Genomic DNA, 15986 nt, shown 5'->3' on the forward strand with positions numbered 1-15986 from the left:
CCCCGCCATGAATCCTTTCTTCTGGTTCCTTCTCCTCTTATTCTGCTAATCTCTCTATTCTTCCCTCTGTCTTATACCCCCTCCCCCAACCTACTCGACCCACCAAACACCAATAATATTTGCCCTGGCCTCAGAATCCCCATGCTGATAAGCACCAGAATTCCCCCTTTCAAGAAAAATCTCCGAAAAGTCAACCTAAACTCACTAAAGCCCCTGCCCTCAGCCAATCTTCCCAATGCTGTCTCTGACTCTCTCACCCCAGTCCCGACTCTTTATTGCAATGCCAGATCAGCATGCAATAAGACCCAAATCTTGAAGGACCTTCTAGATGAGTTTGACCCTGGATTCCTGTGCATCACGGAATCATGGATCGCCAAAGATGATCTTTTTACACAAAATGAACTCCTCCCCCATGGTTATCAAGGCCTCTTCTCCCCCAGATCCAACCAAAAAGGAGGCGGACTGGCACTGCTCTACAAATCTTTCTTTGACGTCCAGCTCCTCGAGAAGGGCACTCACGCCTCTCTAGAATATATGCTTGTCTCTGTCAATGATGAACTCCGCACTCACCCATTGGGCATCTTATTACTATACCGCCCATCCACCCCTTGGAACAACTCCTCCAATCTCGTCTTTGAGGCTATAACAAACGCCTTTCTTAAATTTCAAAGACTACTGATTGTTGGTGATATTAATCTCCACCTTGATGACACCAACAGCAAGGACACGATCAAATTTAACAACTTCCTTACCTCTCCAGGTTTCCCCTCACCTACCTCTTCTCCAACCCACGAAAAAGGACATACACTAGACTTCACCACTTTCCTCGACCTTACTGCCTTCAAAACTTCAACTGATGACACCCGTTGGGAACAAGTCCCTTGGTCTGACCACTTCTTAGGGGCTACTTGCCTCCCCATTTTCATGTCACATCTTGAATCCCCATCTCATTCCTCCCATTCAATAACCTTCCACAAGAAAATTTCGAGTAATCTTTTCTGGTACAAATTTCTCAACCAACTCTCCTCCAATCCTAAGCCTACAGACTCTGAATCCTGCTGATGCAATTGGATCTCCCTCTCCGAATCCATTTATCACTCCCTCGCTCCAATATCCACAAAAACCATCTCCTACCCCCGAAAGGCCCCTTGGTATCTACCGCTCCATAGAGAGCTGAAACAGAAATGTCGCACTTTGGAGCGCAAATGGAAAAAATCTAAATCCCCCTCAGATAGACAGACCTGGAGGGTCAATATTAAACTTTATAATTCATTACTAAAAAAAAGCCAGGAAGAATTTCTTCGGAGATAAAATCTCCAGATCCAACAACCAGATCAGTGCATTGTTTAACATTTGGCGCTCCTTAACTACAAAAAAGGACCCATCCTTGCTCCCCTCGTCTCTATCAGCAGATGCCCTTGCAAAATTCTTCAATGAAAAGGTTACCACCCTAAGATGCTCCTTCCCACCTACAGTCTCCTACAACTCCCTAATCTCTACTGACCTCAACCCTTCCCTACCTGTCTCCAATCCCATTCCAGCCAACAGATCCTGGACCGTTTTTGAGCTTGTTTCCGAATTGCAAGTCTCCAAACTCTGCCTCAAACTAAAAACTTGCAAATGTACCTTGGATCCTTTCCCCTCCTATCTATTCGAGAATATCTCTACACAGGCCATCGCTTCCCTCACCAAACTTATAAACGCTGCTTTAACATCGGGCCTTTTCTCCTCCATAATGGGACATATTGTACTAACCCCTCTACTGAAAAAGACCGACCTTGACCCCTCTATTCCCTCCAATTACCGTCCAATAGTAAATATCCCTCTTCTAACCAAGATGTTAGAATCCATCATATCCACTCAACTCTCATCCTACCTAGAAAGATTCTCTATTCTCCTATCCCACCAATTCGGCTTCAGACCCAACTTCAGCACCGAATCCCTATTAGCCTCACTAATCTCTAAGGTACAACAACTTCATTCTCGCAACAAATTCACTGTACTTCTACAATTCGACCTCTCCGCAGCTTTCGACGTCGTCCATCATGATATCCTAATCTTCCAACTCTCTGAAATAGGCATAAGTTCCACAGTCCTAGACTGGTTCTCAAAATTCCTATGCTTACGCTCCTACACCGTTAACATAAACGGTACCTCATCCCCTCCCTGGAAGCCGATATGTGGAGTCCCGCAAGGCTCACCCCTCTCTCCTATCCTTTTCAATATTTACATGTCCTCTTTGAAACTCCTTCATCTATCCCCCCTAGAAACTCTCTACACCTATGCTGACAATATCCTCATCCTCCTTGAGACCGACTCGAACCTCACTAACCTCGCTGAGAACATATCCGCATGTATAATGAACCTTCAATCCTGGGCACATTCTATACAAATGAAATTGAATGAGTCCAAAACAAAACTACTTTGGCTCGGCCCAATATTAGGTCATTTACCCACCTCCATCCCATTATCTTCCGGCTCCACTCTTCAGCTTGAGTTTTCAAGCAAAGTCCTTGGCATCATCATAGACTCCTCTCTCTCCTTCAATGACCACCTCAACTTCTTGGTAAAAAAATGCTTCTTTAGTCTTCATATGCTGAGGAAAGTGAGATTGTACTTTCATCATTCTCACTTCGTCGTCCTTGTTCAATCCACCATCCTCTCTAGACTGGATTATTGCAACTCCATCTATTTAAGCCTAACTAAAAAAAAACTCCATAGACTTCAGCTAATCCAGAACGCCGCGGCCAAGCTTATTTTCGCTAAAGGCAAGTTCGACCACGTTTCCCCACTCCTGTCCAAACTTCACTGGCTCCCAGTTCACTCCAGAGTCCTCTTTAAATGTGCCTGTTTAGCTTTCAAGATCCTACATGGCATCCTCCCTCCCATTATCCATCTCTTCTGGAACTCCTCTAACCCTAATTCCACTAGATCCTTCCCAAAACTGAAACTATCATTCCCTTCTGCAAAAGGTATATCCCGCTTAGGAAAACTAGGAACATCCCTCCCCTATAGAACCACAGAACTCTGGAACAACCTCACATCCCTGCTCAGAATTTCAAGCTCCCTCCAATCCTTCCGCAAACACCTGAAAACTTGGCTCTTTTCAAAAATCTAACACCTCCCGCTCTTTGGTACCCTGTCCCTCTTTATCTTTCTAGCTCCTTTCCTATAACCCTTCATTGTAGCTCCTTTTAAACCTAACCCTGTAAACCGTGCCGAGCTCTACGCTTGTGGAGATGGCGCGGTATACAAACCTAAGGTTTAGTTTAGTTTAATTTAATTTTAAAATGTTATGCTGATATTTCATGCATGAATGGTACAAATCAGATCACAATTTGAAGTTAAGTCAATAGATGCTGTGGAGGATCTCTTCTACACATAAAATACACTGGAGCACCAGAGAGTATGAACCCTTTCTGTAGCTGTACCCCTCATATGAAACAGCATGCTCTAGCAAGAGTTCTTCAACCGCCGTTCCACAGACTGGTGCCGGTCCGCAGAAAATTCCTGCCGGTCCGCACAGGGCCAGTGAGATCGGATTGCGGCCATCAGTATCTGGGCTGCAACCGCGATGGGCGGCATCGGGACCACCCCCCAATGACGCATTTCAAGATCAGCACCGGGCCTCCCCCTCTCCTCCTGCGATGGCACTCAAGTTTAGCAATGGGCCTCCTCTTCCCCGGGCATAAACAGCACTTCAGATCGGCAACGCTGTGCTCAGCCCAAAGCTTCCCCTCTGACGCAGCTTCCTGTTTCCGCCCAGGCAGTTCGAGTCACAGGAAAGCTTTGGACTGAGCACCGCATTGCCGATCTAAAGTGGTGTTGATGCCCGGAGAAGAGGAAGCCCATTGCCAAATGTGAGTGCCGGGGGGGGGGAGGCGCATTGCCCATCTTGTTGACAAAATTGGAAAGAAAGGTGAGAGGAAGGGAGAGAGATTGGCTTTTGGTGGATGGAGAGATTGAGAGAAGGGGGCAGATGATGGAAGTGGGGGGAAGAGAGAGAAGAGGGCAGATGATGGAAATGTGGAGAAGGGGGAGATGATGGAAGTAGGGAGAAGGGGGAGAGAGAAGAGGGCAGATGAGGGAAGTGGGGAGAAGGAAGAGCAAATGCTGAATGGAAGTGGAGAAAGAGAACACATACTGGATGGAAGGAGGGATAAAGAAAAAGGATATATGCTGGATGGAGAAGAAGAGAGTTAGTGAGATAGTAGTGGGGTGAAGGAAACGGGTGGCATACTATGGGTAGACACAGTGAAAAGAGGGAAACTGAGGACTGCATAGTAAGAAAAAATTAATTTAGACAAAGGCAGAAAATAAAGAAGGAAGACCAGAGAAGAAAAGGAATGGGAAGAGAGAGAGAGAGGAGAGAGAGATGCCAGAGAACGGGGAAGGAGACAGAGATATCAGATCTGAGCAGAGGAAATGAGAAGAGTGAGATGCTAAAACCATAGGGGGGAGGGAAAGAGAGATGAAAGGAGAAAGATGCCAGACCATGAGGGAACAGAGGGAAGATGATGGATGCCAGACCAAAGGGGGGTGGGGTCTAGAGGAGAGATGGCAGGGGGAGACAGACAGTTTCTGGAAGGGGCAGACAATGATGGAACAGGCAGATGCCAGAAGGAAAAGAGTGAAAAGAAGATGAAAGTAGAAACCAGAGACAACAAAAGGTAGAAAGAAATCATTTTATTTCTATTTTGTGATTAGAATATATCAGATTTGAACTATATATCCTGCTAGAGACATAACTGGGGACTGCAAAGCCCAGGCAGTGCTTTTTTAGCTTCCAGCTGGCTTAGGGCTCTCTCTGACCAGGGGGCACTCTCCTAACACTATTCCTGTCATGTGTGACTGCAGTATTCTGTTAGCATGATATTTCTGTGTAGCATTCTGTAATAATTTGGCTTGTTCAGTTTTCTTGATAGTAGAGGGGATATATGTGAAGTGGAGGGGAGACAGGGGTTTTGTTGGTCCTTGCTCTGTATATTGTTTCTTTTTATACTTTAATAAAATACCTTCAATATAAAATCATAACTGAGGCTTGTGCGGATGGAATCAGATGGTTTGCAGGGACCGAGCTCGCGGAGACGAGGCAGAAATGGGTTTTTTAAATTTCAGTCTTAGTAGTTTGCCGGTCCACAAAATAATTATTTTATTTCTGCCGGTCCATGGGTGTAAAAAGGTTGAAAAACGCTGGAGATACCAAAGCAGAGAAATTGTTTCGATATTTAGATGGAAGAATGGATTTTTCTCACAGAAGGGTTCTCTTACTATTCTGGTGTTGAGTCTCTATATAAAAAATAGTAGTGTTCATTATCCCTTTGTCAGAAGACTGGTTTCCTTTGTTCCCATTTTTTCTGCAACTCTTTATAGTCTGGACTCGATGAGATAGTGTATAAATCTCCATACTACCCTAATATTAGGTGTTTAGGCTGTTTAATTTTGTTGTGGTGTTTGAATGCCAGGTGATAGCATGATAGAGTTGGAGTCCATTATCCTGGCTTACTGAAAACATCTGGCAGATACTAGTTTTGTGCATTGGTTTGCTACTCCAGGCAGTTTTTCAAATGCAGAAAGGAATAAACTGTTTTATATATATATACTAGTCATTAAGCCAGTTACATAAACGGGTGCTAGAATATATGTATGTTTGTCTTTCTGTCTCTCTCCCTCCCACTGTCTCTCTCTCTCTCCTTGGCCCCCTTTCTCTGTCTTTCTGTCCCTCTCCCTGTGTCTTTCCTCCAGGTATTTCCCTTCCCCTCCAAGTCCCTGTGCAGCAATATCAGCATTTTCCCCCACCCCCCTTCCCTACTCTTAGCACGATGTGGCCTGCTCCTTTTAGCCCCTCCCCCTTCCCTCCCGCGGTTTAGCCTGCTCCAAGGGCCCCCCCTTCCCTTATCGTGTTTCCCGCAGGCAGGCCCAGCTTCTCCCTGCACGTACTGTTTTTTTTTTCTGTTTCCCTCCCTCGCGTGGCTGCCTGCCTGGTCGCACTGAGCGGATCGCAGCTGGAGTCTCTTTCGGCGCTTCCCTGCCCAGTCCGCGGTCTGGCCTGCTCTGGGCGAGTGTCACAGGGCTCCTCTCAATCCCCGCCAGCGTCAGAAGCCTTCTCCGACGCTGGTGCAGCTCATGAGAGGAGCTGACACCGCGAGCAGGGAGTCCAACGCTGGCGGCTGGGAAGCAGTAAGGCTGGGGACTCGCACATGCGCACTCCTGCGGCCCCGGACCTACATCTCACAGATCAGAGATCACGGAAGCACGCAGTTGAATGTGCATGCGCGGCTAGGGGTTTTATATATATAGATATTTCAGTAACTGCAGAAAAAGGTACCTCCAACAACAAGAGTTTAGAATTAGCCCTAGACAGCATATCTTTATCTTTTATCTTTATTGGAAGCTTCTATACTGCTACTGACTAGAGAATCAATTCAGAACGTTTTGCAAAGAAATCTGCAATGGTTTTTAAAAATAGATTCAGATGGATTCCACTGTGATTGTTGTTGGCCTCCTAGCTGCTTGACTAGGGTATCATGTTTGCATTTGCATTATTACACTATTATATATGTATATTATGGGCCTCTTCTACTAAACCGCGCTAATGGCTGCTACGCAGCAATGGCCCCGAAGCCCATAGAGATTTAAAGGGCTTCAGGGCTGTTACCGCACGGCTTTGTAGAAGAGGGGGTATGTTTACACAAGATTACAGTTAACCATTCTAAGTATGCTATATTTACACTCTCCTAAATAGGTTAACCGTTACAACTAAGTAATCTATATTTACATGCATCCTAAATAGCTCTAGTAATGTGCACTATATTCGTCCTATTTACTTTCATCCTAGATAATTCTAGTTACATTCATCCTAATTTATTTTAGTTCCATTTACTATATTCATATCTTAAACATTTCTGGAAAGATCTAATATTATGGGCTTACATGTCCTATCCTCCTATCATGTTCCTAGTGTGTGTGTGTGCTATTTTCCTCTGTGTTGATTCCTCCCTCGTGCCATCAAAAATAAGATCACATTTAGAAATGTGTTTTATTTCTTTACCCATAACATATTCATGTTTCAGGGAGCTGGAGTTTCCATTTAACAGAAACAGCAGAAGGTCATCAAAGGAGTAAGAAACCACCAGAAGAACCACTCTCATTGAAAAGAACCGCAATTTATTGAAAAAAATCCATTTTGGCCATATATAGAACACAAACTAATCAGACACAAAATTGAGCCCTAGAGAAAACCCCACAGTAAAAGACATCAGTCAGAACAATCATTTAAAACTACATTTGGATCAATTCTGTAAAGTCATTTGATTGTGTTATATAAAAAAGATAGGGTAATTTGACCTTAGCTTACACAATGCCACGTCACAGTATTGTGCCATGGCAAGATTCCAGGTGTGCCACAAGAGGCATGTCATGTAGGCAAGTCAGCTGGCACAGGCACCTCTCCACCTCAGAGGCGCCTTTCCTGCTCTCCTTACCTCCCCACCAGCATAGTCATTTTACGGTTAACAAGCTCAGGGCTCCATCTGGAGGGCCTCTGCACATGCATTGACGTCAACTTGATAGCGTCAACTTGATATGTGCAGATATCCTCCAGCTGCAGCCCCAAGTTTAGTGTGCCACAGCTTGGAAAAGTTTGCGAGACACTGGCCTACAACTTGGGATGTTTTCTTCATGTAGATAATGAAAGCTCTTTAGGTACATCTGGAAGCTGCCATCTTAGTTAATGGAGTCAAATTAGCCAATTTCTTATTTTTAAGGATACTAGACAGAGTTTCCCCTTCACTATTTTAGGTATTTATAGAACCCTTTTTCTGTAAGGTTCAGGTGAATCCTACTAATGAAGGAGTAACAGGAGACCAGATCATTAAAGGTTTTAACTTTCATTGATAATATACTCATGGTGCTTCAGAAACCACAGCTTTCTTTGATGTGGGTATTTGAATGCTTCAAGGAATTTAAGTTAGTGTCTGGCTTAAAACTAAATCTCACTAAATTTGAATTGTTGCTGACCCATATTAATATGAGGAACTGCTGTGCAGGAGTTTTCCGTCTAGTGTAGTCCCAGATCTTGATAAGATATTTGGGCCTATATATTCCCATTGACTTGAATCACTTTTTTGAAGTTAAATCTGTACACTCTGATTCAGGAATGTGAGATTGGTTCACTAGATGGCAGTTTTTTACTATCTCTCTTATGGAGTGCATTCAGTTACATAATTAGGGGCATTTTCAATATGACATCTAAGTCCAAGTTTAGACACATTTGGAAGTGCATCCAAACACTGAGTAGAGAAAATAGCCATTTTCAAAACTGCAAAGCATCTACTTTTTTTTTTTTTCTCAAAAATGACCTCAATAGACTTGTTCACCTTTAGTGCATCTTTTTTGACTTTTTTCAAAAAACAAAATGTCCACTATAGGAGGGGCCTTAGGCGCTTGGGCCAAATCAGGCCCTAGGATCCTGTGGGTTGGGCAAGGGAGGGGCGGGCCCGCCTCATTTAGACCGAGGCAGGCCTGCTGGCCATAACAGTGCCAGGATCTGTCCGGCCAACTTGCAGGTAAGCCCGAGGGGGGGGGTTCATTGGGGGGGGGGGTCCAGCAGGAGGGGTTGGGCACCCTACTGCCGGCGATCTTCGGGGCGGCGGGTTCTGTCGGCAGGAGGGGTTGGGCACCTTCCTGCCACGATCATTGGGGGGGGCTATCAGCAGGAAGGGTTGAGCACCTTCCTGCCGGCAATCATGAGTTTTGTCGGCAGGAGGGGTTGGGCATCCTCCTGCCGTGATCATCAGGGGTGGGGTCAGGGGGCCTACCGGTAGGAAGGATTGAGCTCCTTCCTGCCGGCGATCGCGGGTTTTGTCAGCAGGAGTGATTGGGCACCCTCCTGCCGCAATCGTCGGGGGGGGGAGGTTTGGGGAGGGGAGACTGGTGGCCGAAGCCGTGGCTACTATACTAATCGCGGCAGGGAGATCCCTTGCCACAATTAAGTATAGCAGCCGCATCTACTTACCATGTAGGCTAGCCTACAATATAGGCGGCCTACCTGGGGAGCATTTTTTTAGAAAACATGCCTCCCAATTGGCTGATTAGACAGCTGTAGGATGCCTACAGCTGCCTACAACCAGGACGCACTTTGCAGAATCAGGGCCTAAGTGTCCAGTGGTTGTGTCCGCAACCTCTTTCAGCTCTCACCTCCTCCAGCACCAGACACAACCGCCATCTTACATCAAGCAGTCACCGCCAGGAGAGGTGCCGGATTTTGCAAGAGTTCACTAGATTACGTACACACGCACAAGCTGCACTGCTTCCAATGGTTATCTTACATTCTGGAACGTTGCCCACCTCACTGCTGTAAACTCATGTAATCGCTTTCCTGCGTCTGTACATGATTGTGAAGTAGAGTGGACAATCGCGTACAGACGCAGGAAAGCACTTGCGTGAGGTTACAGCAGTGAGGTGGGCAACGTTCCAGAACAATGGTAACACACTGAAGGCGTCAAAATAGTACCTGGTGGGCCGCATGCGGCCCATGGGCTACGAAGTTGAGACCACTGGTATAAAGCTACCAAAATTAACAGCCCCCCCTTTTACAAAGCCACATGGCAAAAGACCCAAAGCCCTTTAAATCCCTCTGGACTTTGGGAAGATACTGCAGCGCCCCACACTATTGAGCTTTGTAAAAGAGGGTAAATGAATAAAAAAGGATTTTAAATCTAGAAATCTATTACAAGAGAGTTCATTTTCTCCATTGATACTACAAATAGGATTACTCCCATATGTTCAGTTTAATTTAAGTACTTTCTGATTCATGAACAAGGGGATAAGAGAGCTGTAAAGGGTAATTCAATCCTAGAAGGCCCTTAACCCCCATAATCTATACTTCAATAGCAGGAGAAACTATATAGGTTTTGAAACTGTAATCAAGATTTCTCTCTTCAAGCTCACACTGGTGTTGTCCTTTGCTCCCATCTCTTATTAGATTACAATAATAAAAAACGGTACTACTCTTTATGGTAGGAATAGAATGACCCTGGGGTGATTTATAATCTTGTGAAACCCTGTCCTTACTGCTGACCATACTTTTTTTTCCCCCTTTTATGAGGTCGCTATCTATTTCTTCAACTGATGTTTTCCTGCTGTGACAACACTGTTGGATAGCTGTCACTTCAGAAATATTTCTCAGGCTATGCATTATCTTTGCATGCATTTCTTGCTTTATACCTACTGAAAAGCATTAGTTGCTTAGGGTATGGACTGTAAAGGATCAGTTTGATATTCTCATTTAAGGCCTCTTTTACAAAGCCATATAGTGTGGGCCGCTGCAGTAACTGCTCTGAAGGGATTTAAAGGGCTTTAGAGCCGTTGCCACGCGGCAGTCACTAGAGCAGCTTTGTAAAAGGGGGGTTTAGTCAGAGGTCCAATGATAAAATGTTAAAAAGGATAAGACACATTTATTTCCTTTAACTACCTTTTACCAGATCACCAGTGACCTACACCCAAAGCTTCACTTTAAACAAAACACAAAAACATAAGTTTATGGCTTATTTTTTCCTGAAATACGCATATACACTGCTGGTCAATTTATTATGGATTTTAAAGCTTCACACCAAAAAGGGAGCATAGAAATGGCAGAGTCATGGGCAGATCTGGGGTGTTCCTCACATTTACACACACAATGACAGAATAAGGAGCATCTGAGTCTTTTCTTAGGCGCAAGGATTTGCACCACATTTCCATTGGTGAAAATGTTCATGCCTAGTTAGGTTCTGCTCTTAAGTGTAAATGCTATTCTTCAAACAGTGCTGACTTTTTAAGCACTATATATAGAATTCATTCTAAAATATCAAATTTCAACCATCCAGGTGTTCTCAACCCAGTACCTGAATCACACCAAGATAGTCATATTTTTAGGGTATCCAAAACAAATATGCATGAGATAAATTTGCATATATTTAGGTAGTACATGCAAATTTATCTCATGTACATATATTCATTATGAGCATTTTGAAAATCTAGCTGGCTTGGTGTGTCTCAAAGGCGGAGAATATAAATCCAACATTGTTAATGTTTTGGCATGCTAACCTGTGTTAGGGGTCTAAATAATATTATAAAAACAATGTACAGAATATTGAAAATGTTTATGTTTATTGAGAGCTTCTACACCGCTACTAATGACTGGGGAGTCAATTCAAAGCAGTTTACTTGAGTTTCTGTAAAGGTGTTGCGCTACAGGAGCTTCTGTAGAGGTGTTACCATACAGAGTTACAACACAATATAAAACACAGGCCTAGATTCTCAAAACTTTAACGCCATCGCTAAACTGTTTTCTGACGGTTTAGCCTACACACATTTTAGCGGCAGATTACCAAAACTGCTTATCACTGTCTTTTAGTGGGGTTTCTAGCAGTCTCAGACACTGACATGCTCTTCAACATTGAAATGAGCACACTGGTGGATTTTTAACAATTGATGAGCCATTTTCTAAGAGCGGTGTCGGCTTTTAGTGACAAAAATCAGCGACTGGTCCAGGGGTGACAGCAGCGTCGGAGACTGCTAGAAAGCCAACTGAATACCCCCCACCCCCCAGAAGAAGAAGAGATGCTGATTCTCTCCTAGCACAAACAACACCCTCCTGTACTGGTGACCACCCCCCCCCACACACACACACACACACTCCAGCAGCAAGAAAGATGCACACACTCTCCCACCACAAACACCCCCCCTGCAGCGGTGACCCCCGCCCCTCCCTCCAGCAGCAGGAGATATATAAAAAGTATTTGTACATAAAAAAAGTCTACTAGAGGCCTTGCAATAAGGGCCCGATTCTATATATAATGCCTAAAAATTAGGCGCTTACTAGTGTGATGTTAAGTGTGATTCTATAAAAGTTAGGCACAATTTATAGAATCACACTTAATGCCAACTAAGTGGACCTAGGTGTCACTAGGCTTCCTAACTTTTAGATGAACTGTACTTATACCACGGTTTTCTTGGCCTAAATACCTTTCCCTAAGTTAAACTCCTAAGAACAAACCAGGCGCCTACATGCAAAACACGCCCATGATCTAACCAGGCGCCTAAAATCCAACTGAGTACAACTTAGGTCAAATATGGGGCTAATTGTCAATTATCGGCACAGATTAAGTCTATTAAAAATCACCCCCCTCCCCCTTTATAAAGCCATACTAGCAGCTGCTACTACGGTAAATGCCCCGAAGCCCATAGATATTTAAAGGGCTTCAGGGCTTTTGCTGTGCAGCTTTGTAAAATGATGGGGGAGGGGGAGGTTAGGCACCTACATCGGCTAGGAATGCCAATATAGGTGCCTAACTAGGTAAACTATATAGAATTTTCTAATAAAGGTATCACAAGCAGTATCTAAAACATCTGATAACGTGGAAGATATAAGCCAATCTTCATTCTAAATATACTTCATTTTTAAATGCACAAATTTTATAAATTATTTAAATTTAATTTTTAATTGTATAATGTGTCTTGGAACATTATTTTGTCAGGAGTGAATTTTGTTATGGTTCTACAATCCATGAGGAAATACATTCAAATTTAGGAATGTATGAGCCAAACCTGCACTTGTGTATGTTTTACCGTCACAGACAACTCAACTATAGAAACATAGAAACATGATGGCAGTAAAAGGCCAAATAGCCCATCTAGTCTGCCAATCCACAGTAACCATTATCTTTTCTTCACTCTAAGAGATCTCAAGTGCCTATCTCATGCTTTCTTGAATTCAGAGACAGCATCTACCACCCTTTCTGTAAAAATGTATTTCCTTAGATTACTCCTGAGCCTATCAGCTCTTAATTTCATCTTATGCCCTCTCATTCCAGAGTTTCCTTTCAAATGAAAGACTTGACTCATGCGTATTTACACCATGTAGGTATTTAAATGTCTCTATCGTATCTCCCCTCTCCCGCCTTTCCCCCAAAGTATATATATTGATATGTTTAAGTCTGTCCCCATAAACCTTACGATGAAGACCACGCACCATTTTAGTAGCCTTCCTCTGAACCGACTCCATCCTTTTTATATCTTTTTCAATATGCAGTCTCCAGAATTGTACAAAATATTCTAAATGAGGTCTCACCAGAGTCTTAAACATGGGCATCAGTACCTCCTTTTTCCTACTGGCCATGCCGCTACCTATGCACCCTACCATTCTTCTAGCTTTCGTTGTCACCTTTTCAACCTGTTTGGCCACCTTAAGATCATCACATAAGATCACACCCAAGTCCCGCTCTTCTGTCATGCATATAAGTTCTTCACCCACTAAACTGTATCATTCTCTCGGGTTTTTGCAGCTTAAATGCATGTCCTTGCATTTCTTAGCATTAAATTTTAGCTGACAAATTTCAGACCATTCTTCAAGCATCGCTAGGTCTTTCTTAGTGTTATTCACACCATCCAGTGTGTCTACTGTATTGCAGATTTGGTATCATCCACAAAGAGGCAAATCTTACCCGACAGCCCTTCATCAATATCATTTATAAAACTGTTAAAAAGAACATGCACACACCATTGTTAACATCCCTTTCCTCAGAGCAATCTCCATTAACCACTACCCTCTTTCACCTTCCACTCAACCAGTTTCTGACCCAGCCCATCACTTTGGGACCCATCTCAAGGGCATAGTTTATGTTAACTTTATGTTAAAAACTTTACACAGGGCATTTTGATAGGCTTTTATATAGATGTAAGTTCCTATTATGGATGTTTTTACTGATAATGCTGTATTATACATTATAGTTACACCACAATTTGGATTATGACTGTATGATTTTAACATCGAGTATCCCCCTAGTTTGTAATTTTGGTGGAGTAAAAAATTGATCCACTTGTACCCATAATACACCACAAAGGATTTTGTAGACTTAAATCATATCTCCCCTCAGCCATCTCTTTTCTAAGCTGAAGTGCGCTAATCTTTTTAGTCTTTCCTCATACAAAAGGAGTTCCATACCCTTTATCATAAAAAGTTCAAAGAAAAGTGACCAAGATGATAAAGGAGATGGAACTCCTCTTGTATGAGGACAGACTAAAATGGTTAGGGCTCTTCATCTTGGAAAAGAGACGGCTGAGGGAAGATAGTATTGAAGTCTACAAAATCCTGAGTGGTATAGAATGGGTACAAGTGGATCAAATTTTTACTACGGCAAAAACCACAAAGACTATGGGACACTCAATGAAATTACAGGGAAATAATTTTAAGAACAATAGGAGGAAATGTTTTTCACTCAGAGAATAGTTAAGCTCTGGAACGCAAAGCCAGAGGTTGTGGTACGAGCGAATAACGTAGCTGGTCTTAAAAAAAGTTTGGACAATTTCCTGGAGGAAAAGTCCATAGTCTGTTATCGAGAAAGATATGAGGAAAGCCACTGTTTGCTCTGGATTGGTAGCATGAAATATTACTACTTTTGGGGGGTCTGCCAGGTGCTAGTGACCTGGATTGGCCACCATGAGGATGGGCTACTGGTCTAAATGGACCATTGGTCTGACCTAGTAAGGTTATTCTATGTTCTTATGATCATTATGATCTATGTTCTTACCTTTGCTAAGACCTAAGTGGTTTACAATAAAAATTTACATAATACAAATCAAATTGAAAATAACTCCATGAAATCACAGTAAAGACCTATTATACTCCCTCCAAGGTCATACAACAAACATATCACATACAATGTCTTATGAACTGTAAATCACATACCCCTATCCACTCAACTGGACCACAAAAGTTACATTCAATGGAATCTTAAATTTCTTAAAGTTTATTTTCACCCAAGTTTCTCTGGTAGGTCATTCCAGACCATTTTTCAGCAAAGATGGCTTTAGATCAGTGCAAGATCCAAGTCTCGCTGTCAGAATGAGGCTTGAAAAGTTTAAATGGCTGGGCATTGGACTGGATGGATAACAGATTGTCATTTTTCTGATCGTGCGGACAGGCAGCCCTTTAGCTGAAATATCCCTCCTGAAGAAGAGATAGCCAAGCGAAACTCAAGTCGAGGGTTTTGCAGATGTATAGATCTTAGAAAATTTAAAGGATTTTGGTAAGCAGAAGGAAGCAAATGAGCCATCTGCTCTGGAGAACAGAACTAAGTGAAAGTTTATGAGCATAAGAGTTTAAGATCTTATGAAAGGGAGTGGCTCAGGACTGATTATGTGCTATGATGTGAGAACCAGGGTCGAAAAGGAAAAATTCCACCTTGACTATCCCCTGAGGACCCATCTGTATTTGTCTTTCAAATGAGAACCTCAATCCTGAGAAACTCTTAAATCCTGGGTGAAGCCACCTCCTCTTAGAAAGGAGCCCAACAGGAGTCATTCGAGACACAAGTATATACCCAGGAAAGTGTCTTTAAGAGAGGGAGATCCAGGGAAGGAAGAGGAACTGGATAACAGGGACCCAAATGATGGGGAGGAAGAAATGTATTAGGAACCCATGAAGGAAGAGGGGGACTTTGCCATGCAAACAGGAGAAATAAAGGGGTCCTGAAGAGAACATGGAGTTAGATGCCCAACCCCTAGGGGTGCTTAGGATGGAGGGAAGGAGATTGTAAGGCAGTAAATCTTTAACACATCCAAAGGAGTGGTGATTTTCTCTCTCTGCTCCAGCATTTTTGGGAAGGGGTGGGGGCAATTGGGTCCTGTGATATCCTTGTTGCCAAGTATGGGTGGACTGGGTGAAAGTTGTAGACTGTAGGATTTTCCAGAAATTCTGGTTCTTTAGGATTTCCATGATACCTGAATAGTTCAGGGTGAATTTCTAGCAAAATTTGCATATTATTCATCTGCAAACTTATTTTGTGTACTAGTTCTATTTTGACAGACTGTTTCAATCAAGTTTGATAGACAAGGAGAGCGAGATATCCCAGCTTTGAAGTTCTCCTGGCCTGCAGAACGCTAGGAAAGGCCCCCAAAATTAAGTTTTTTACTGTGACCATCCAAGGGCTCCAAGTTAATAA

General features: G+C 43.2%; 1 protein-coding gene across 7 annotated transcripts in view; it reads right to left on the bottom strand.

Annotated features, from left to right (window-relative positions):
• DACH1 (dachshund family transcription factor 1) overlaps positions 1-15986 on the bottom strand; it is a 1064146-nt gene that overhangs the window by 1009800 nt on the left and 38360 nt on the right. The gene's annotated exons all lie outside the window — the stretch shown is intronic.

This window comes from Geotrypetes seraphini, chromosome 6, assembly GCF_902459505.1.
Source record: "Geotrypetes seraphini chromosome 6, aGeoSer1.1, whole genome shotgun sequence".
Lineage (NCBI taxonomy): Eukaryota > Metazoa > Chordata > Amphibia > Gymnophiona > Dermophiidae > Geotrypetes > Geotrypetes seraphini.